We start from the raw sequence: 24,642 nt of genomic DNA on the forward strand, positions 1-24,642 counted from the left end.
GAAAGATTCATACTTCAAGCTCCACTCTTAAAACAAATGCTGTAGTACATAAACCCTTTCAGTTGCTTAATTAGACATAAAGCCAGGTCTCGGAAGTATACACAGCAACAGCTTTGGTTTGATTCATGTGATTACTCAGTATTTTCTATCTCCTGGCAGTTTATTGATCCTCTATATGGTGAGTTTGTTGAAGAAAGTAATTTTTTACACAAGTAGTTTTGCATGGATGAATTCCCAACAACTCAGTGTAGTTATTACTGGGAGATGTAGAAAAGCCAACATCCCTGCATTTCTCTCAGCTTTGGGTCTGTAATTCTCTCTATAATTTCTGTGCTCCCTTATTTCATCTTTTCCTCATTGAAAGTAGGAAATCTTTATTCTTTTGAGAGTGAAACCCTTTTGACACAAACTTCCCAGGATTCAGGTATATAACCCATAAATAATTTAAAGTTAAAAGAGCCAACACTCTGATGATTTCACTTGTATCATTTTCTTAGAAGATTTCCTTTCATGTGAGGATCTGACAATTTTTACCAGCATCATTGGATGCTGATACTATTCTGTCTTCATGCTTCCATCCTTGTCTGCCTTGGAAGTCTCCACCATTGCCTTAATCCTGCTATGAGAACTAGATTGTTTCAACAGCTGATAAAATGATGCTACCCAAGGTTTATGCATTTTGGTTCATATCCTTGCAGAGATCCATTTAAGCCCCTTTTGCACCGTGGCACAGATATAGGATAAAATAAAACTAGGCAACATATAAATTTGATGTCCATTTCATATGCCAATATCATGTTAGCAAATATCAACTGATGCCTCAGAGCAATCATTTTCTTTCATTTTCAGAGGAGAATCAATAACTACTTGATTTATTCTGATGGAGTGTGTTTACTTGGTAGGGGTCTGCATATAATACTGAACTAGATATTTAATAAGTAATTGCTTGGCAATTAAGATTACTGGGTGTCATATATAATACATAATATTTCCTTTCTGGTTAAAAAGTCATGCTTATTCATTACTGGAAATTTGGAAACAGAAAAATAAACTAAAGGAAACCAAAACTCATCCTTATTCTTATTCTCATGTGGCAGATGGGGAGATGTGCCACTTAGATCCCCCTTCAAGGAGAATGAGCCTGGGGGAGAGCCTCTCTCTGTGGCCTTTTCAGCATCAGCCTCTCCTTTTGCACTGAGGGCATGCTCATCTTGGGCAGCCCCCAACCTCTGATGGAGCAATGAAGTTATGCAATGGGTCTAGCCATTTCTGCCCAATGTCATCTCCTCCATTGGGCAATCTTTGTTCCAGAGTTCCCCATCAACCTAACAGAGACTTTGTCAGAGCTGCATCACCTCTACCTAATCTTCTTTTCTCCTCTTTTCTTTCATGGGTATTATGCCCCAGTAATCTTTTCTGCACTCCTAACTCTGTCATAATGTCTGCTTCCCAGATAACCCAACCAGAACTTCCCCGAACCAGAAGTAACCACCGCTGAGATTGAGTATCCATCTTTCCAGTCCTTTCTCTCTCCTCCCTCTCTCCCTCTCTTTCTCTCTCTGTTGATAAACACATACACACACACACCACACACACACTCGGTGTTGAGGACAACTACAAAATTAGACGGCATAGTCTCCAAGACACTTTCACTCCTGACACCAACTATAAGCTCACAGACTTCCCAAAACCACATTAAGTTTCAATAAATCACTAGAAAGACTCACAGAACTCATACTCATGTTTAGGGCTTATTACAGGGAAAGGATACCAATTAAAATCTGCCCAGGAAAGAAGTGCATAAGACAGAGTCCAAGAGAGTTCAAAACCCTTCCATTGTTCTCCCCATGGAGACAGGGTATGTCACTTTCTTGGAAACAGTGTGTGACAATATTCACAGAGCAACGTCAACCACAGAAACTCACCTGCAGCCTCAGCATTCAGAGGTTTCACTGGGGCTTCATTTCATAGGCGTGATTTATTGATAAACCACATGGTTGGTGTCTGTCTCTAGGCTGACTGATACAGCGTGGTTTGAAGCCCCTACCCTAAGTCACATTGTTGGCCTTTCACATTGTGGCCACTCAAGCCTTAAATCAAATTGTTAGACTATTCAGTGTGACCCAAGGCCTACAGGCAGCCAAAGACACTCCCATCACACATAAAATTCCAAAGGCCCAGAGATTACTTCTCAGACGCCAAGGGCAAATGCGAGACCTTCTCTTTTGGCAAGGCCAAGTTCTTAACTACATACACAGACATATATTGTGTATATGCTGCTTTTTTTAAACATAAAAATATATCAAATTTGTTTCTGTCTCATTAAATATTTTCAGGACCATCAAGTTTAAAGTCTCTGTAGTGTGTCATTGCACAGATGCACAATTATTTATGTAACCAATACATACTTTAATGACTATATATTAAAAGAATATTTCATTTTAAAATCTTATTTGTTTAGAAGTTTAATTTATGAAAAATCTCATGCTTGACTTACAGAAAAAATACTTCATTTGTAATTTATTATTTTTATTCTTTCTTCCTTTACACACTTTTGTTTAATATGTGTAAAAATAAATATTTAAACTGCTGTTACTTACATTAAAATATAATTTGTTAGACCTTTCATATGACCTTCCATGAGACCTAAGGATTATTTCATCCAAGTCTACTTAGATCTGTCAGAGTTTTAATTCCTTGATGTACAAGATGCCCTGGGATAGTAAAACTATTTAATGCCATGTTTGCCCTAAAGGTTGACCGAAGCTAAGAATTATAAGCAGAATGAAACCATAGAAGGCAGTACACCAAGTTCCACCTATGCCTCTTATTGGCTCTGTGATTTTAGTTACATAACTTAAATATTTTGAACCTGTTTTCCCTCATCTCTAAATTAGGAATGATAATCATCTTCCTCACAAAGTTGTTGTGAAAGTAAAATAATATAACATAGGAAAGTGATTTATAAAACAGAAGGCATAATACAAATTTCAGTTGTTATTCTTAATAATTAGAGAGGGTGGTAGAAGCATGCAAGTGACCAGTCACTTCAGTGCCCTGGCCTACTTGGGAAAATACTGGGGCAGACAAACCTTAATTCTCATGTAACAAATGATTTAACTCACACACACTTTTGTCAGATTGAGCTAAAGCAACAAAACACCATTCATTGATGAACAGAATACTGTTTAACTACCATTGAACAATCAAAGTAATGAGAGCTGGAGATGATTTTGTTGAGTTCTTAGACATTCATTGGTACCCAGCTGGTCAGTCTTCCTTTCCAGACTGACCATAGATTCCAGGTAGGTTTGGCACAATCCCCTGGCAGAACAAGCCAAAACTATTGGTCCTAGGCCATTTGAAATTGCCAAAGGACAAACCCACTACCACTCAGATGTGAAGAAAGTTCAAATTGGTACCAGAAATCCCAGGCAAGAATTAGACGAATCAAACAGGGCTGTTCTAAAGGTCTAGAATAAGTTGGACAAGGTGTCAAAGTATAGCCTTAACACAGTCAATCAACAATAAAACCCTAGACAAGAGGGAGAAATGGACCTTCCCAGGTAACTCATTAAGTTAATCAGATGCCTAGACAACAGCAAAAAAATTACAAGCTATATTGAGAAACAAGAAAATATGGTTCAGTCAAGAGAACAAATTAAAACTCCAGAGGAGATGCAGAATTTGGAACAATTAATCAAAGAAGTTCAAACAAATCACCTAAATCAATTAAAGGAGATGAAGGAAAATATGCATAAAGAGAAAAAGGATATTAAGAAGACAATGTGTGAACATAAAGAAGAATTGAATTTGAAAGTATAAAAAGAAACATAGAAATTATGGGGATGAAAGGCACCATAGTAAAGATTAAAAATACATCAGAGGGACCTGAGCCTGTTCTGGTCTGGGAAAACCTGATTTGGATAACCAAGGAAACCATGCCTAGACAACAGAAAATTACAACCTACACTAAGAAAAACAAAGTTATGGCCCAGTCAAAGGAACAAACGTACACTTCAACTGAGATACAGGAATTTAAACAACTAATGCTAAATCAATTCAAAAAGTTTAGAGAAGATATTGCAAAAGAGATAGAGGCTGTAAAGGAAGCACTGGACATGTATACGGCAGAAATCAAAAGTTCAAAAAAACAGCTAGTAGAATCTATGGAAATGAAAGGCACAACACAAGAGATGAAAGACACAATGGAAACATACAACAGCAGATCTCAAGAGGCAGAAGAAAACACTCAGGAACTGGAGAACAAAACACCTGAAAGCCTACACGCAAAGGAGCAGATGGAGAAAAGAATGAAAAAATATGAGCAACGTCTCCGGGAACTCAAGGATGAAACAAAGTACAATAATGTATGTATCATTGGTGTCCCAGAAGGAGAAGAGAAGGGAAAGGGGGCAGAAGCAATAATAGAGGAAATATTTAATGAAAATTTCCCATCTCTTATGAAAGACATAAAATTACAGATCCAAGAAGCGCAGCGTACTTCAAACAGAAGAGATATGAAGAGGCCTATGCCAAGACACTTAACAATCAGATTATCAAATGTCAAAGACAAAGAGATAATCCTGAAAGCAGCAAGAGAAAAGCGATCCATTACACACAAAGGAAGCTTAATAAGACTATGTGCGGATCTCTCAGCAGAAACCATGGAGGCAAGAAGGAAGTGGTGTGATATATTTAAGACACTGAAAGAGAAAAACCACCAACCAAGAATCCTGTATCCAGCAAAGCTGTCCTTCAAATATGAGTGAGAGCTCAAAATATTTTCTAACAAACAGACAATGAGAGACTTTGTGAACAAGACACCTGCCCTACAGGAAATACTAAAGAGAGCACTACAGGGTGATAGAAGACAGGAGTGTGTGGTTTGGAACACAATTTGGGGAGATGGTAGCACAACAATGTAAGTACACTGAACAAAGGTAACTATGAATACGGTTGAGAGAGGAAGATGGGGAGCATGTGAGACACCACAAGAAAGGAAGAAAGATAATGACTGGGACTGTGTAACTTGGTGAAATCTAGAGTATTCAACAATTGTAATAAAATGTACAAATATGTTCTTTTACGAGGGAGAACAAGCAAATGTCAACCTTGCAAGGTGTTAAAAATGGGGAGGCACTGGGGGAGGGATGCAATCAGCATAAACTAGAGACTGTAACTAATAGAATCATTGTATTATGCTTCCTTTAATGTAACAAAGGTGATATACCAAGGTGAATGCAGATAAGAGGGGGGGATAGGGGAGGCATGTTAGACACTTGACATTGGTGGTATTGTCTGATTCTTTATTCTAGTTTGATTTAAGGTTATTTTTCCTTTTGCTGCTTCCTAGCTGTCATTTTTTTTTTTTCCTCTTTCTTTTGCCTCTCTACCTTTGACTCTCCCTCCTGCCTTGTGGAAGAAATGTAGATGCTCTTATATAGATAGTGGTGAAGGTGGTGAACACATAAATGTATGACCATGCAGAAAACCATTGATTATTTACTTGGGATGGAATGTATGGTGAGTGAACAAAACCATATTAAAAAAATGGGTTGATGACAAAACCTCAAGGGCAATGTAGTGAGTGAAATAAGCCAGATACATTAGGACAATTATTGCAGGGTCTCACTGATAGGAACTAATTACAATATGTAAACTCATAGACATGAAATATAAGGTACCAAGATATAGGACGAGGCTTAAGAATGGGGAGTGGTTGCTTAATATGAGCAGAATGTTCAATTAGGATGAACTTAAATGTTTGGAAATGAACAGGGGTGTTGGTAGCAAGATGTGAGAATAACTAACAGCACCGAATGGTGTGTGAATGAAGTGGAAAGGGGAAGCTCAGAGTCATATATGTCACCAGAAGGAAAGTCGGAGGTCAAAAGATGGAAATGTATAAAACTGAATCCTATGGTGAGCAATGTCCATGATCAACTGTACAAATACTAGAAATCACGTCATGAACCAGAACAAATGTATGACAATACAATTAGAAGTTAATAATAGAGGGGCATATAGGGAAGAACTATATACCTATTACAAACTATATACTACAGTTAGTAGTATTTCAACATTTTTTCATGAACAGTAACAAACGTACTATATCAATACTAGGAGTCAACAATTGGGGGGGAGGATTAGAGTTTCCTTTTCTTTTTTTCTTTTTTCATCTTTCACTTTATTTCTTGTCTGGAGTAATGAAAAGTTTCTAAAAATTGAACAAAAATTAAGTGTGATGAATGCACAGCTGTATGAGGGTACCCAGGGACAAGTGATCGTACACTTTGGATCTTTGGATAATTGTATGGTATCTGAACAATCTCAATAAAAATGAAAAAAACAAAAAAAACAAACAAAAAAAATACATCAGGGGTATACAACAGCAGATTTCAACAGGCAGAAGAAGTGAACTAGAAGACAGAACAATTAAAATCACACAGCTGGAAGAACAGATAGAGAAAAGAATAGAAAGAAAAAATGAGCAGTGTCTTAAGGATTTGAGTGACAGCATGAAGCACACAGATACACACATCATTGGTGTCCCAGAAGGAGAAGGCAAGCGAAAAGAGGCATAAAGAATATTAGAAGAAATAATGGTCAAAAACTTCCCAACTCTTATGAAAGACATAAATACGCATGCCCAAGAAGTGCAATGTACTCCAAACTGACTAAATCCTAATAGAACTACCCAGGACACATACTAATCAGAGTGTCAAGTACCAAAGCTAAAAAGAGAATTCTAAAGCAGCAACAGAAAAGCTATTCATTCCATACAAGGGATCCATAATAAGAATAAGTGCCAATTTCTTAATAGAAACCATGGAAGTGAGAAAACAGTGGTATGATATACTTAAAGTACTGAAAGAGAAAAATTGCCAGTCAAAATTCTTTATCCAGTAACACTGTCCTTAAAAAAATGAGGGAGAATTTAAAATCCTAACAGATAAGCAGAAACAGAGTTTTCCAACAAGAGAACTGCCCTATACAAATTATTAAAGGGAATTCTGTAGGCTGAAAGCAAAAGACAGGAAAAACTGGCCTGAAGTAGTGTGATGAAATGAAGCTTATCTTAAGGGTAACTGAAAGGACAAATGCAAAACACAATAGTACTGTATCCTCAATATGCAACTCTACACTTTAATTCTCATAAGATTCAGAATAAAATAGGAAAAAAAGGCATATTTCCTGATAGCAGACATGCAAAATATGAAGTGGTAACATGGGACAAAAACAACATAACAAGGGGAAACAGAGACATATGGGAGCAGAGAATATGTATGCTATTGAAGCTAGGTTGGTGTCTTTTCAAATTAGTAGGTTATACATCTAGGATATGTAATATAGACCCCAGGGTAACCACAGGAAAGTATTTTTAAAATATGCAGAAACAGAAATTAGGAAAGGATTAGTCAGATACATCACAAAAGATCAACTATTCAGAAAAGGAAGTTTCAATAAAGGAAAAGAGAAAAAAAAGTGACATAAAACCAAAGGACAAAATGGCTAAATTAAGTACCACCTTTATAGTAATAAAGTTGTATATAAATGGATTAAACTGCCCAATAAAATTACAAAATAGAAGAATGGATAAAAAAATGCACGACCCATCTATATATTATTTACAATAGACTTACCTCAGACCCAAAGACACAAACAAGTTGCAAGTGAAAGGTTGTAAAAAGATATTCCATGCAAATAGTAGCCAAAAAAGAGCCAGGGTAGATATGCTAGTATCAGACAAAAGAAACTTTAAATCAAAAGCTGTTATAAGAGACAAAGAAGGACACTATGTGAAGAAAAGGGGCCATCCAAAAAGAAGAAATAGCAAACATAAATATTTATGCATCTAACCATGGTGCCCCAAAATACAGGAGGCAAACACTGGCAAAACTGAAAGAAGAAATACATTGCTCTACACAAATAGTTGGAGATTCCAATACACCATTCCTTTCAATAGATAGAGCATCTAGACAGAGGATCAATAAGGAAACAGAGAACTTGAACAATATGGTAAATGAACTAGACCTAACAGACACGCAGAACATTTCACCCCAGAGCAGCAGGATATACATTCTTCTCATGTGCACATGGATCATTCTTCAGGACATACTACATGTTGGGTCATAAAACAAATCTCAATAAATTTAGAAAGACTGAAATCATACAAAGCATCTTCTCTGGCCATAATGGAATGAAACTGAAAATCAATAACTGGCAGAGAATGGGAAAATCCACAAATAGATGTACCCTCTTAAAAAATTGGTGGGTCAAGGAAGAAATTGCAAGGGAAATCAGTATCTTGATATAAATGAAAATGAGAACACAACATATCAAGACTTATGGAATGCAGTAAAATCAATGCTGAGAGGGAAATTTATACCCTAAGCATTTATACAGTTATTAAAAAATAGAAAGAACTAAAATCAAGGAATAAACTGCGTATCCGGGGGAACTAGAAAAAGAACAGTGAACTAATCCCAGAGCAGGCAGAAGGAAAGAAATAACAAATATTAGAGCAAAAATAAATGGAATTGTGAATAGAAAAACAATAAAGGGAATTAACAAAACCAAAAGCTGGTCTCTGAAAATATCAATAAAATTGGCAAATGCTTAGCTAGACGGACAAAAAAAAAAAGAGAGAGAGAGAGAGAAGACACAAATAAATAAAATCAGAAATAACTTATTCTATGAGGTCAACATCACCCTAGTACCAAGCCCAGATAAAGATAATAAAAGAAAAGAAAACTACAGAACAATCTTTCTTATAAGTATACATGCAAAAATCCTCAACAGAATATTTGCAAGTCAAATCAGCACATCGAAAGAATTATATACCATGATCAAGTGGTTTTATCCCAGGTATGCAAGTGTTGTTCTACACAAGCAAATCAATTAATACAATATAATACATCAACAAAATGAGGGAAGAAAACATATGATCATCTCAATTGATGCAGAAAAGACATTTGATAAAATTCAGCATCCTTTCTTGATAAAAACACTTTGAAAAATAGGAAGAGAAGGAACCTCCTCAATACGATAAAGGGCCCATATGAAAAATCCCACAGTTAACATCATACTCAATGGTGAAAACCTGAAAGATTTGCCTCGAAGATCAGGAAAAAAACAATGATGCCCATTGTCACCACTGTTATTCAACAATGTACTTCAAGTTCTAGCCAGAGCAATTAGGCAAGAAAAAGAAATAAAAGTCATCCAAATTTGAAAGGAAGAATAATACATTCACTAGTATACATTCATCAAGTTGTAGCCAGGGAAATTAGGCAAGAAAAAGAAATAAAAGTCATCCAAATTGGAAAGGAAGAATAATACATTCACTATATTTACAAAGACCCCCCCAAAATTGACAACAAAACTACTAGAGCTAAAACATGAATTTAGCATAGTGGTGAGGTACAAGACAAACATGCAAAAATAAGTAGTGTTTCTGCACACTAGTAATGAGCATTATAAGGAGGAAATCAAGAACAAAATTCCATTGACAATAGCAGCTAAAAGAATGAAATATCTAGGAATAAATTTAACAAAGGATGTAAAAGCCTTGTACACAGAAAATTACACATCGCTAAAAGAAATCAAAGACTTAAATCTGTGTTCATGAATTTTAATTCTAAATATTATTAAGATGTCCATTCTACCCAAAATGATTTACAGATTGAAGATAATCCCAATCAAAATTCCAACAGCCTACCTTGAAGAAATGTAAAAGTCAATTCTCAAATTTATTGGAAAGATTAAGGGCCCCAAATAACCAAAAACATCTTAAAAAGGCAGAACAAAGTTACAGGACTCACTCTTCCTGACTTCAAAATGTACTATAAATCTATAGTGGTCAAAGCAGCATGGCACAGGGATATATATATTATCCATTGGAAATTGAATTGAGAGTTCAGAAATAGACTCTCACATCTATGGCCAACTGATTTTTGACAGTGCTGCAAATTCCACTCAACTGGGAAAGAATAATCTCTACAACAAATGGTGCTGGGAGAACTGGATATCCATACGCAAAAGAATGAAAGAGGACCCATATCTCAAAACATATAGAAAAATTAACTCAAAATGGATCAAAGATCTAAATATAAGAGCCAGGGCTATAAAACTCCTACAGAAAAACATAGGGAAGCATCTTCAGGATCTTGTGTTAGGTGATAGTTTCTTAGACTTTATACCCAAAGCACAAGCAACAAAAGGAAAAATAGAAAAATGGGACTCCCTCAAGATTAAAAACTTTTTGCATCAAAGGACTTTGTCACTAAAGTGAAAAGACAATCTACCCAGTAGGAGAATATATTTGATATTCACATATCTAATAAGGATTTTATATCCAGAACATATGAAGAAATACTACAACTCAACAATGAAAAGACAACACAATTTAAAAACTGGCAAAAGATATGAATAGACATTTCTCCAAAGAGGACATGCAAATGGTTTAAAAGGACATGAAAAGATGCTCAACATGACTGGATATCAGGGAAATGCAAATCAAAACCACAATGAGCTATTTCACACCCACTAGAATGGCTGCTATTAAAAAACAGAAAATTATAAGTATTGGAGAGGATGTGGAGCAATAGGAACACTCATTCATGCTGGTGGGAATGTAAAATTTTGCAGTTCCTGTGGAAGACAGTTTGACAGTTTCTCAGGAAGCTAAATATAGAATTAACATATGACCCAGAAATCCCACTACTAGGTATATATCCAGAATAATTGAAAGCAGGGAATCAAACAGATATTTGCACACCAATGTTTATGGCAGCATTTACTCACAATTGCCAAAAGACAGGATTGATCCCAATGTCCACCAACCAATGAACGGATAAACAAAGTGTGGTATATACATATGATGGAATTTTATTCAGCTGTTAAAAGGAATGAAATTCTGATGCATGTGGTAAATGGAAGAACCATGAGGACATTATGCTGAATGAAGTAAGTCAGACACAAAAGGAAAACTATTGTATGATCTTATTGATGTGAACTAATTACAATAAGCAAACTCATAGAGTCAGAATCTAGAATATAAATTAATGGGGAACTATTGCTTAATTTGTCCAGAATTTCCATTTAGGTTGATTGTAGGGGTTTGGAAATGGTTGGTGGTGATGACAGCACATTATTGAGAGTGTAATTAAGACTGTTGAGTTATGTAAGTGAAAGCGGTTGAAAAGAAAAGTTTTGGGTCCTATATGTAACTGGACTGAAACTTAGAAGATAAAACATGGGACTGTACAATCCAGTGAACACTGTTGTGGATGATGGATTTGGGTTAATAGTACAAGTATAAGAATTCTCTTCCACAAATTATAACAAATGTAGACTACTAATACAAGGTGACAATAATAAGATAGTGTATGGGAAAAATACACCTAATATAAACTATGGATTATAGATAATATTACTATTTTAATACTCTTTCATCCATTGTAGCAAAGGTACCACAGTAATGTAGTGTCAACAACATGGGGGTATATGGCAACACTATTTTTTACATGACTTTCTGTAAACCTACGACTTCTCTAATTAGTTTTAAAAAAATTATGCTAAATGAAATAAGCCAGACACAAAGTTCTATATTGCATGATTCCATTTATATAAAATGCAAATATAAATAAAATAAATCTGTAGAGACAGAAATAGATTAGTGGTTATGTAGGACCGGGGAATGATAGAGTGATTGAGAAGTGACTACTACAGGATATGGAGTTTTTCTTTTTGAAGTAATGAAAATGTTCTAAAATTGATTGTGATGATGAATACACAACTCTGTGAATATACTGAAAGCCACTGATTGTACACTTTGGATGGATTGTATGGTATGTGAGTATATCTCAATAAAACTGCAAAAAAAAAACAGAAATAATTAAATCAAAGCACTCTGGGGCAAAGGATTATCAGCATTATGTCATATAATATAGCACCCAGGATGGGATGAAAATCTACTTCATGGGGAGTAGAGGGGCATTTGAATTTCTGTAAATGGGGGAATCCTAAAGCCATGAGTAAGTACAACCCAGGTCCATGCACGCTCAGATGACACCAAGACAACCCTTTACTTCACATTCACCTTGGAATGATCTTCTTGATAGGAAGACTAAGCTCTGAAGGAGACCACAGCCAAAGAAGAGCCAATGTGTAAAGACTGTGAAAGGTGCTTTTTGCTTTGGTTTGTTTGTTTTTCTTAGCTTCTAGCACTCAGGGAAATATCTGTTATATCACTACTGGGATACAAACTTAAGGAACAGACAGTACAGGGATTAAATCTCAGAGTTAAGACCTTAAAATATCAAAATATTACAGTGTGAAATAAAATATTGCAAGACAAAGGAACAATAAATAATGGTCCATCCAAAGGAACAAGATAAAAATCCAGAAATTACTAGAAGATCAGACTTGGACATACTAGACATAGTCTTTCAAAAATTCATCCTCAATATGCTGGAGATAAAGGGAAACAAAGAGGAAGAACTAAAGGATACCAGGAAATCAATGGATGAACAATTTGAAAATCCCAATAAAAAGACAGAAAATTTTAAAAGGAAGCAAACAGAATACTGGAGTTAAAGACCACAATAACTGAAATGAAAAATTATTTAGAGGATATCAACAGCAGATTGAAGCCAGCAGAAGAATCAGTGATCTCAAAGACAAGACAATTGAAATGATTCAGGCTAAAGAGCAAAATGAAAAAAGTATTTTTTAAAAAATGAACAGAGCCTAAGAGACCTGTGGGACACCATGAAACATTCCAACATTTGCATTATGGGAGTCCCAGAAGAAGAAAGAGAGAAAAGGGCAGAAAGACTATTTAAACAATAAATGGCAGAAAACTTTCAAAATTTAAAGTTGGACATAGATATGCACATTCAAGAAGGTCAACAAACCCCAAACAAGATAAACTCAGACAGAACCATGCCCAGACACATAGTAATCAAACTGTCCAATGCCAAGGACTAAGAGAGAGTTCTGAAAGCATCAACATAAAAGGAATGAGTTTTGTACAAGGGAATCCCAATAAGAGTACATTCTGATTTCTCATCAGAAACCATGGAGGCAAGAAGGCAGTAGGACAAAATAAAATACTGAAAGAAAACAATTGCCAATCAAGAATTTAAATCCAGTGAGAATTTCTTTCAAAAATGAGGGTGAGATTAAGTTCATCACCACTAGAGCTGCCCTACAAGCAATGCTAAAGGGAGTTCTCCAGACTTAAAGGAAAAGACACTAGACAGTGAATCAAAGTGGCATAAAGAAATAAAGACCTCCAATAATGGTAGCCATATGTGTAATTATATGTGTAATTATATATGCCAGTACCATTTTATAATTTTTGTATGTAACTCCACTTCTTACTTCTTACAGGTACTAAAATACACCATGAATAAAACGTAATGCAAATCTATGGTTTGGGGCATGCAATGCACAAGTACAACAAAATGGTTGGAGGACAGAAAGGTATAGGAAAAGCATATGTGTATGCTATTGAAGTTAAGTTGGTATAAAATCAAATGTGACTATTATGGGTTTAAGATGCTAAATTTAAGTCCTATGGTAACCACAAAGAAAATATGTGCAAAAAGAAAGGGCAAATGACTCAAAATTTTACACTACAAAAAATCAAATAAATGGAAGTAGGCATCAATGGAAGAATTAAGGGACAAAAAATATAAGGCTTACAAAAGTAAAAAATACATATATATATAGCAAAATGTGAGGAAAAGTCCTGAATTATCAGTAGTGATTTTAAATGTAAATGGATTAAACTTTCCAGTCACAGGGCAGAGATTGGCAGAAGGGACAAAAACCAACTATATGGTGTTAACAAGAGACTCACCTTAAATTCAAAGACATAAGTAGGTTGAAAGGGAAAGGATGTAAAAAATATACAATGCAAACAGTAACTGAAGAGATCTGGAATAGCCAAACTAATATCAGATAAAATATACTTTAAGTTAAAAACTGTCATGAGGGATAAAGAAGGTCATTATATACTTATAAATGGGTCAAGTCAACAAGAATATATATTACAATTATAAATATATATGTACCTAATAGCAGGTCCCTAAGATATATGAAGCAAATATTGACAGGTTTGAAGAGAGAAATAGATGGTTAAACATTGTAGTAGGAGAGTTCAATATACCACTTCCAATAATGTATAGAACATCTAGAGAAAAGATCAATAAGGAAATAGAAGACTTGAAAAATACTTCAAACCAACTAGACCTAACAGGCATATATGGAACAGCACAGAATACAAATTCTTCTCTAGTGCACATGGATCATTCCCCAGGATAGACTATATGTTAGCTCATAAAACAAGCCTCAATACATTAAAAAATATTGAATCATATATCACCTTGATGATGCCATAATGTAGACATCCCTTTAGCTTCAAACCTGTAAGCTAGTAATTTCCCATTATTTAAGCCAACCCATTCCATGATATTTGCTTGAGCAGCCTTGGAAACTAAAACAACAGCATACAGAATGGAAGAAAGTATTTGGAAACCATATATCCACTAAGGGTTTAATATCCAGAATATATAATGAAATGCGTCAACTCAACAAGAAAGACAAACCCAATCTAAAAGCTGGCAAAAGACTTAAGTAGACATTTCTCCAAAGAAGATAAATAATGGCAAAAGAAAAAAAAAGCATATGGAAAGATGTTCAACATCAGTAGCCACTAGCGAAATGTAAGTCAATGCCAAGCCATAGCATTTCACATCCACAAGAATGGCTTCCATTAGAAAAAAATGGAAAGTTAGTGTTGGAAAGGATGTGGAAAAATAGAAACACCTATTCACTGTTGGTGGGAATGTAAAATGCTTCAGCCCTGGGGAGGACAGTTTGGTGGTTTCTCAGAAAGTTAAGTATCGAATCACTGTGTGACCAGACCATCTCACTTCTAGGTATATACTCAAAAGAATTAATTGAACAGATACTTGCACACTGATGTTAACAGCAACATTGTTCACAATTGCCATAAGGTGGAAGCAACCCAAGTGTCCATGAATGGATGAATGGATAAACAAATTGTGGTATATAAACACAATGAAATATTATTCAGCCATAAAAAAGAATGAAATCCTGAAAAACGCAACAACATGTATGAACCTTGAAGACATCAGTTTGGGTGAAATAAGCCAAACACAAAAGGAAAAGAATTGTATGATCTCACTGATATGAAATAATTAGAATAAGCAAACTCATAGAGTGGTAGTATATGTCTATTATTACATAACAATAAGATGTTAAAAAAATGACTCTGGAATCCAGGAGGGGGCAGTTGCGGGCAGTGGATATCCTGATGGTATCCTGGTCCTTTTTCATAGAAAGGGTTGGCATCAGAGCCCAACGTTTCATCATCCAAGGAGATAACTGAGAAAATGCAAGGTTAGTTGAACAGGATGGCATAACTGAATTTTCTTTATTAAACTCAAGAACTGTTTTAAATAGAAAAGGAAGTTTCCTAAAGTATGAGAACTGAGACACTGATTAAATCATGAAGCAAAGTAGATTCCACTCACCTCACTAAAGATTTAGGGAATGACTTATCCCAGTCCAGCTCTACAATACCTTCCCCTGGATGGGTCAGTACACAGAGATGGAATGTGTCAGCTGACTGGTGTGAAGTAGGAAATTGAGGTGAAGTGTTTTTCAGGGCAATTAGTATAGCATCAAAGAGACAGGAAACCCTGTGTAGGAAGAAAGGAAAGAGACAAACCCTGCAGGAATGCAGGAAAAATAGGAATCAGGCTAAAACTAGGCTGAGACAGACACACACAGTGACTGAAGACTGGAAGCCAAGCAGGGCAGGAGTCAGGAGAATAGGCCAGTGGGTTGTCAGCAGCCAATCCTATTGGGCAAGAGTATCAGCAAGGCTCGGGCAGCCATCCTGATTCTTTCTTAAAGGAATCACCAGCAACGATGAACTCTTTAATGAGGCAACATGGCACCTTAACTTAACCAGCACTGGGCATAAGGTACTGCCAACCACACGCGTATAGGAAACACGTTTCAACTTCAAGCCATTTTAATACAATGACAAATGAAACAAAATAAAATAGGGTGCCTGCCCAGAGGCACAGAAATGATGGGGCTTCTTTCTCTTCTGTGTATTAACCTTCAGGGGGAGGAAACTGGCTTTAAGGACAGAGTCAGCAACAGCTTTCCCAGCGTTAAAAAGATTAACGGAAATAGTACTGGACTGGAGAAGAGAGAAGGTTATTTGCTTGCCAGCAGAGAGGACATTTCAGTTGTTATTGGCCCTATAAACTATCTTTACCCTTGGTTCCAAATTGGACAGGGCTGATGGGATTTGTTGAGGCAATACATCAAACTATCCCTGCTGAAAAAACTCCAGAGGGAAGCCTGGAGCCAAGGAATACCCTGAAATTTATCTGAGTGACAAGACACTTACAGGAACAAATGGAGCCCCTTGCTTGTCACTGTGAACATCATAGTCAAAACATTGCTAATTAGAGGAAAGCCTGTGCTTTGGGTTAGGAAGAATGGAAGATTCAAGGAGTAAGCCAATGGCAACCTAAAATCCTTATAACCAGGCTTGAAGCTGGATGAAAATGAAAGAATTGTCTGGTGTAAGCACAAACAGAAATTAGAGATTTCCAACAGCATTAGGAGAAAACATGACTATGTTTCTGTTATCAGGCTGTCATGAACTGTACCTGTCCATTCACTGGTTTGCAATGATCAAGTTCACACCATGTATTACAAAAGCAAATAAACTGTCTACTTTGCTTTAAGGAGAGAGGAACATGGAAAGACATGCAGACTCAGAAGGAACCCTGAGAAACCCTGGGGAACCCTCCTCCAGCCTGTTCAGTCACCCTTTTCACCAGCCTAAGGATGTGTGAAGCATAAATGATGCTTAGCAAAGCCACATATCTAGACATTCACTGTAAGACACAGTCAGCTTTAGTATACACAGCCAGACACATTCTACTTACTTATATGGCTGGTCTGAGGGTTTCGAGTCTGTTCATCATCTTCACATGCACCAACTAAGTCCCAGGAAGCAGGATTTGGCCAAGGAAAATGTTGTGTTGCGATGCAGGCCCAATGACAACCTCGACAAACTGTATGGGCAGCTCTGAAGTGAGAATGGCCCTTTGGAGTTGTCCAAAGTTGGGCCAAGATGGCCAGGGATTTATACACTCACACTGGAAGTCCTTGAAGGGGCTGATTCTGAAGGCTGATTCTGACAACACTGCCAACAACTGGGGCAACAAATCCTTCCTTAGAAGTGAGGTCTGGGCAGCACCTCACAGCACCAACCACATGCTCTTCATGCATTTTCTAAATTGGCACAAAATTCCAGAATGTGAACATGGAAGTGAGGTATGAACCTTTCTACCTTTTCCACTGTAGAAGCCATAGCAGGAAAAGGGAAATGTGAAAACATGGCTAAGAATGAAAAAAGCTTTGAGACCAAGCACGCTAAGGAACTAAGGTAACAACAACTCCTGGTATTGGGGTCATGAACAAAGAAAAGTTCTCCTGTCTTAAAACCATATCTTTCCTTCATCTTCTTCTGAGAAATATTCATTCTCAACCAGAGACTCCTTATTGAGGGTCTTCTATGTTGCTCAACATGGTCTCTGACTTTGAGGACCCTGTGGTCCACGGGAGAAAGAAAATAGACCACACAGGAGCTTAGGAGAACATCTTTCAGACAAGGTAGTGTAGGATAGCAAAAGAACACAGGAACTTGGCCTCAAAGCCTAGCTTTTTTACTTAATTACTGTATGAAGTTGGTCACTTACATATGTATGTAAGTTTGCTCAAGGCACCTACATCTCTGAGACTCAATTTCTCCATCTGCAAAACAGATCTAATATACCTAGCTTACAGGTGTGTTGTGAAAATTAATTAAGGCAAGCATGGTAACCATGTTTTGTAAATCACATATTTTGTAAACCATAAGGACTTATGTAAGTCATCAGGAACAATGCAAAATTTGCTACTCTTATTATACCCAACTCTTAGTGTGAAGAGAAAAGTAAGAAGAGTGACATAAACTGACAAGAGCTGGAAAAGTTAGAGAATTCCAAGGACAGATCTTGAGGCTTTCAACAAAGGCTGTGAGCTGGGGGTGCTCTGCTGGCCAAGGAGAGCTACCACCTCTTTGATCTGTCCTGCAGCAAAGGAAAAACCCACTCCAAGGGACCATGGGCCATCTCAGGACCCTTAAGAAGAGTTTGGAGGAGCTTCTTATAGGATGTGGACTTGTGTGGGAGGATTCTGAGGAGGATTTAAGGAAGCAGGCATCAAGTCTGGATTGGAGGGTATTAAGAAGTAGGGTAATTTTGTGACTGATTAGCTTACTAACTTGTATCTAGGGGGCAGGAGGGTTCAATTGGGGTAAGAATTGTCATGGGTAAAGCAGCAGCCATCACACATACTAGACAGAAGAGAGGGACCTTTAGTCATTTTTGTGTTTGCAGAGGGGACCTGTCTCTGTCTTCTTCCAAACACAGTCCCAGAGTGGCTTTGCCTGAACAGTGCCTATATTCTGTGATCATGTTGATGATCCATTGGGAAGTCATGGCCTTGCTGCCAGCAAGGCCACCTTTCATTTTCTCATGTCTTGCATCTCACCAGATGCACACCTTTGCATAACAGTCTGGTCCCTTTAGGCATCTGAATTGGCTACCCTGCCTTAATGGAGTAGGTCACTTTGGGATTGAAAATGTAGGCTGAGAGAGGTCTAACTCTAAGGAGGGAAGCTTTCACAGAGAAGGTGATAATGAGAGGAGTATTGAGGAATTAGTTAAAATGTCACCTGGGAACTAGTTAAAAAATCTAGGGGTGGGGTCCAGCCATATGGGTTTAACAAGCCCGTCAGGTGATGCTGATGCAGGCTAAAGTTGGAGAACCACAGCCCTACATGTGCAACCTAAAGTAGTTCAGAGTGGCTAATAAATACTAGAGTAATTATGGAAGGTTTAAAAAGAGGAGTTGGAGTTGTGTTGGGTCTTGAAAGAGGTGGAAAGGTGGGAGGACTTGAGGATGCTAGTGGTGGTTCCTGCCCCCAGCTGAATCCTTAGCTTGGGACTTGAGGTCCAAACACTGCAGCACATCAAGGCCAAAATGACCCATCATTTCTCCTTATAAATTGGCCAAAAGGATCCATCATATTATTGGAAATAGATTATTAAGACCAAAAGCCCATCATTCTGGATTTTCTACCAAAACAGACATAATGAATAACTTTCTCAACATTGGTCTGAAGTGGTGAAAAATTAATACATTTAAAACAGTTTGTCAGAAAAAGTTAAAAAGTTATCAGTCAGAAAATTATGGTAATTGAAAGAGTTTGTTTAGAGCCAAATTGAAAAGGATATAAAAGTTACATCTTTGTGTTAAATATGAGAATGCAACCCCAACTATAATCTTTTTGTGAAATTAAATCTTTTCACAAGTAGCCAAACTTGTTGCTTTCCCATATGGAGGTCTGGAGCCCATCTCCCAGAAAAACGATGACCACAGCACTTATCTGCTGGTGCCTAACAAAAGAAGGTTGTAACATGGAGACTGAAAAAGAAAAGAGAAAACCAGGATCCACATGATCCTTTTGGCTTAATGAAATTATGTGTTAGCAAATTTAGTTGCTTTAAATCTAGGATCTGAAAACATTATCTAGTCTTTTCATTCATGCTGAGCTTCTGTTTTTGTTTTTTTCCCCCCAGAATTTATTGAGTTGCTTTCACCTTTCCATGCCATATGAATGCAACTGACTACACCAATTATTCATCTTTTGTACCGCTTTGACAGGGAACTGTTTGAAATCTGTGAATCATCTTTCTATTCCACTTGTTTTCTTGGAACTTGGACTTCTTTGTTGACACTGTCACTAATTTTCTTGCTTCTATCTCTTCTCTTCTTCCATACCTTGCACAGATGTTATCATTTATGCTTTCACTTTTTTGGATCCCTTTATAGCACAAACCATTTCTTCATGCTCATTTAATTGCACCCTGAGAAATTGTTTATCCAAACACACAGTGGCAAAAGACAATAGCAGATGGCTCTAAAACTGATATAGGAGGTCCTCTGGAAAGTTAAAGGGAAATGTGGCATGCCAGGACAAAATTAATGTGCATTTCACATTTCTAGTTCCCATTTAAAATATTGACTTCATCAAATCAGATAGAGACTTGACAAAACCATTTATTTAGCATTGGTTGACTTGCCCTTCTTCAACTTTGACATAAATGTCTGGCTTCAGGGAAATCATCAGAGCATTTTCTTCATTCAGTCATATAAAAAGAAAACTATTCAAATGCACTGCCATAATAATTAATTATATCGCTGAAATCTTTCCAATGGAGAATAAATGCATCTCTTTACACTTTCCTCTTTAGACCTATATAATAAAGCTGACTTCCAGTACTAAAATATTTTAGTGTGATTTTGCATCTCCCAAAAAGTGAAATTAGGAAAATAAAAATTTAAAAGAAGCTTCATATAAACTATACTGTTATTTCAATCAGCAGTTCTATTCACTTTCCATTTTTTTTATTTTCCAGCTTTCCTTTTGATTGTATCATTATAATAACTGTCTAGATTCCATTTTCAACTGTGATGGATTTTAGGAGACTTTGTAAAAATGAAGCCGGGGAAAAAATAAATTAGCAGCACTGTGCATTAAAGTGCCACAGTTGAAAAAGTCATGAATAGAAAAATCATTGACTACTTCCATTCCAGCTAAGATGGCCTGCAATCTTTTCATTTTCTTCAAGGTTATAGCTTATGATTAGAAAGTTCTTATCCACCTTGCTATCAAAATATATACTAAATCAAGACTTACAACAATAAGTGTATTTCTATGTTCTTATTTAATTGTTTTATACTAGAGGCAAAAGTTTCATGGGAATCTTGATTCAGAGTTGTTACAGCTATGGTTATAATTGTATTTTGATTTGGTGAATTGATGACCTCTTTTGCGATATGAGGAGCTCTTAAAAAGTTCAAACCCATCGTTATCAAGACTTTCCTTAAAACAATAAATGATAATATAAGTTTTTAATTAGTAAGAACTGGTATAGCCATAATGGCTGTTGAAATACTTCCAAACATGTCGAAAATTAGCTTATGCTCTAAATATGCCCCAACCCTGTACCCTACCTCTCCACCTCTGCTGTTAGCTCCTCCTCCAGTACACCCATCTCTTAATCATTCAGCAACTAAATCATCGGCCATGGTTAATGACTGACACAATGAACTGTTCTGATTTGCTGCTACTAATTGATAAGTATATGTGCCATAAACATTTTTAATGTCATTCTTGATTAAATCTTTTCAGTTCCCATCTCAGCTTGATATCTTACATCCTCATGAGACAAAACCCGGGTAGGATTATGTCTTAAGAGAACCACTAGATATGCAAAGGAAAAGTAAGGAGACAGAGGAAGTCAGGAAGGAAAAAAAGACAATGTATAGATAGAAGTCTTCTGATGGGAAGCTTCAGAAGACTGCTAAGAGAAACTTTACTTCACATTTCAGAAGACTGCTAAGAGAAACTTTACTTCACATTTTCTTTATGGCCAACCTTTTCTATGCCAATTACCAAATGGCCCTATAGGATTTTCTCAGAGAGAAGATATTTTACTATGTTTTGCAACATGATAAATGACATATTCAGCCCCTGAGTCAGAACTTGGGAAGATTCATGGGTGTGAGGATTCTGCTTACAAGTTTCCATGTATTCAGTAGATGTGCCCCACCCCGATCTCCTTTACAGGGCCTGTGCACCCATCTCCCATAAGCTCTAAGAGTACCCTCTTCTGGATAACTGCCCTCAACCAACAGAAGCCCCTTTTCCTGAAGACACCTGGGTGGCATGTTTCCACCACTGAAACAGCCCACAGCAAAGGATTAACAACGAGCCTGGCTTCCTTGCTTCTAGGCAAGACAATTCTGGAGCACCATGTATGCTCCAGAGCTCCCTGTGGGATCAGGCAGAAGCTAAACATCAACGGTAGCATCTTTGTGTAGCTTCTTCCCCTGCCCCATCCTACTATCCTTACTTCCTCACAGGTTTCTCCTGAGAACACTCTCTCAATAGATCACTTTTACAAGAATTCCTGTCTCAAGCTGCACTGTTTGAGAATCCAACGCATTTCTTTTTGAAGAGAGAAATTTAAGACTTTTTTCTTTCTAAATAAAAATGAAAAAATATTATATAGACAAGTTTTAGACCTTTTATCATACAGAAGCTTGAGGTACATCAAAGCTATTTAATTTTGACTCTGTAGATTTTGACATTAAGAATCTAAAAGAGATTGAAGTTAAATTTTTCTCTTCTGTTTAAAAACTTTTTTTTTAATTTTCTATCTTTCATAGGTGAAAGATGTGTTTTCAATTATGTTTTCCCTATCTCTGGTTAGCCTGCACATATGGAAAAAGGAAGGAAGGTATTCGTTTCTTGGAGACCACCAATTAGCCAATGAGAAGTTTTCTGGGTATTTTTAGTTGCCTTCTGCAGATCCAGTCTCCACACTCTCTACCTTGCTCTGAGCCCCAAGAAGTTAATCTGTAGGGACTGCACCAACAGGTTTCCTTGCCCTCTAACTTCCATTTTGGCCAAAGGAAGACATGTGTTGGGAAATTGAAATGTTAGTGGAGAATGAGGCAAGCATTTTTATTTCAACAGCAGTGCCCTGGCCAGTGTATTGCAGGTTGGTTGTGAACCTCTAGTTAAGTTGGGCAGCCCTCTTCATTCAGCTACTCTGTGTTTCAGTAACCAGCTGCTGCCTACCCTGGCCCCCTTGGAGTTCCTGCTTTTGTTGGCTTTGGAGTGCTTTGTTGTGATACTGTACTTAACCCTGCCCACATCATTGTAAATACTCCCTTAGTTAAGCTGCCTTCAATCATCCTTTTTAGGATGCTACAAAACTGGGGAAAAGAGTAAGCTATCCCAACTTGTCTAACATAAGAGCTGAAAATATTTCCTATTGAAAAACAATGTAATCTGATAAAAACATTTAGCTATTTTTATCCTATGGTAACTGATTACTTAGTAACTCTTATATTCATTATTCCCCACTGCTCTTTGGATTATAGTCATTTGACCATTCCTTCATTTATTTATTATGCAAACAATTATTGGTCTCCAACTAAGATTGATGCTCTTGGGCTATGGTAACCATGGAAGCCACAGGACCATAACTACGGTGCCATATACTATATCAGAAATCTCTCCCTGCAAATGGCTTCCAGGTTACCTGGTAGGTAAATGAAAATGTTAAAGAATGGAAGGAAAACCTCTGATTGGGGCCTCAGGGAGGAAACCCATGGATTAAGTAAGGGAAAAGTGACTTGTAAGAGCAGTTCTCTTACAATAAGCTCTTGTGTAACCTTGAAGAACCACTCTGGAGAGAGCTCTGTGGATGAGGAGGGTGATCAGCCCTTTGTCTGGAAATGTCTAGAAGATGCCTTGGTAGCTACGTGGATGACCCTGGAACTGTGCAGAAAATTGGGGTGAAAGAATTGTGAGTCCCAGATGCTTTAGAAACAATTTTTCAGGCTGTCTTACCTATGGAGCACGTCATTCAATGGTGACTAAATGGTCAATTTAATGAAAGTCAGTCAAACTGTTTTATATTCTAGAGTAAAAAACCAATTGTGTGACTGAATTTTTCATTTTTCAAGGCAGTCATTGTAGAGAGAATCTAAATTTTGCAGATGATTGCTTTTAGAATAACAGTGGTGATTAATCTCCAAGTTTTTCTTTCTTCTACAGACATCTTGTAACAGATAAAATAAATGCTGCAGAGTTGGAAAAAAAAAAGTCTTCAGGACAAAAGCCTGATTTAGGACACCAAAATATCTATCACCATAACCCCATGTTGCTATATTGCTGAATCATGACTATTTTTTAAGCACATAAATTTCTTCAAGTGAAAGGAATTGAGAAAATGCAGAGATAGTCAAGAAAAAAGGTAAGAAGCTTCACAAAAGTAGGGAGAGTAGCCTTCATCCTTAACTCCCACCACTGACCCATTTCCAGCATGTTATTGGTGTGCTATAAAGATCGTTGGGTGAATAGAAAAGACCAGAAGCTATTTGTAGATGGTAATAATCCCATCTACCTAAGAAAATGAAAAGACATTTGATGAAGCTATTGGCCAGTATAGCAAATATTTAGGAGATGGAAGGTTCATATTATGCAAATTTACTTGAATTCACATCATGTAGAGATCTATAAGCCCAAATAGAAATATAAAGATTTGTTGGTATTTCTGTGAAATACGTTATTTCTATTGTCTTCTTATATTGATCATGCCTGTTATAAGTTTTCCAAGCATGTGATGGCATTATCTGCTCTAGGTGCTAATTTATCTTCAAAAGGAATGGGACTGATGAACATTCCCTTGGCCAAATCTTGAAATGTGGGATACTGTTAACTGGTCTCTGTTGAATACGAAGGCTATCCCTCATAAGATACGGAATTTGGGAGTGAGGTAGGTTCACTGCACAGGGCCTTTGGACGACATTACTGTTTATCTTCATCCAAAATGTTGCTTAGTTCTTGATATATAGTAGGTATGTAAACACTGGCTGTAAATATTTATG

The sequence above is a fragment of the Choloepus didactylus genome, chromosome 1, assembly GCF_015220235.1.
Source record: "Choloepus didactylus isolate mChoDid1 chromosome 1, mChoDid1.pri, whole genome shotgun sequence".
NCBI lineage: Eukaryota > Metazoa > Chordata > Mammalia > Pilosa > Megalonychidae > Choloepus > Choloepus didactylus.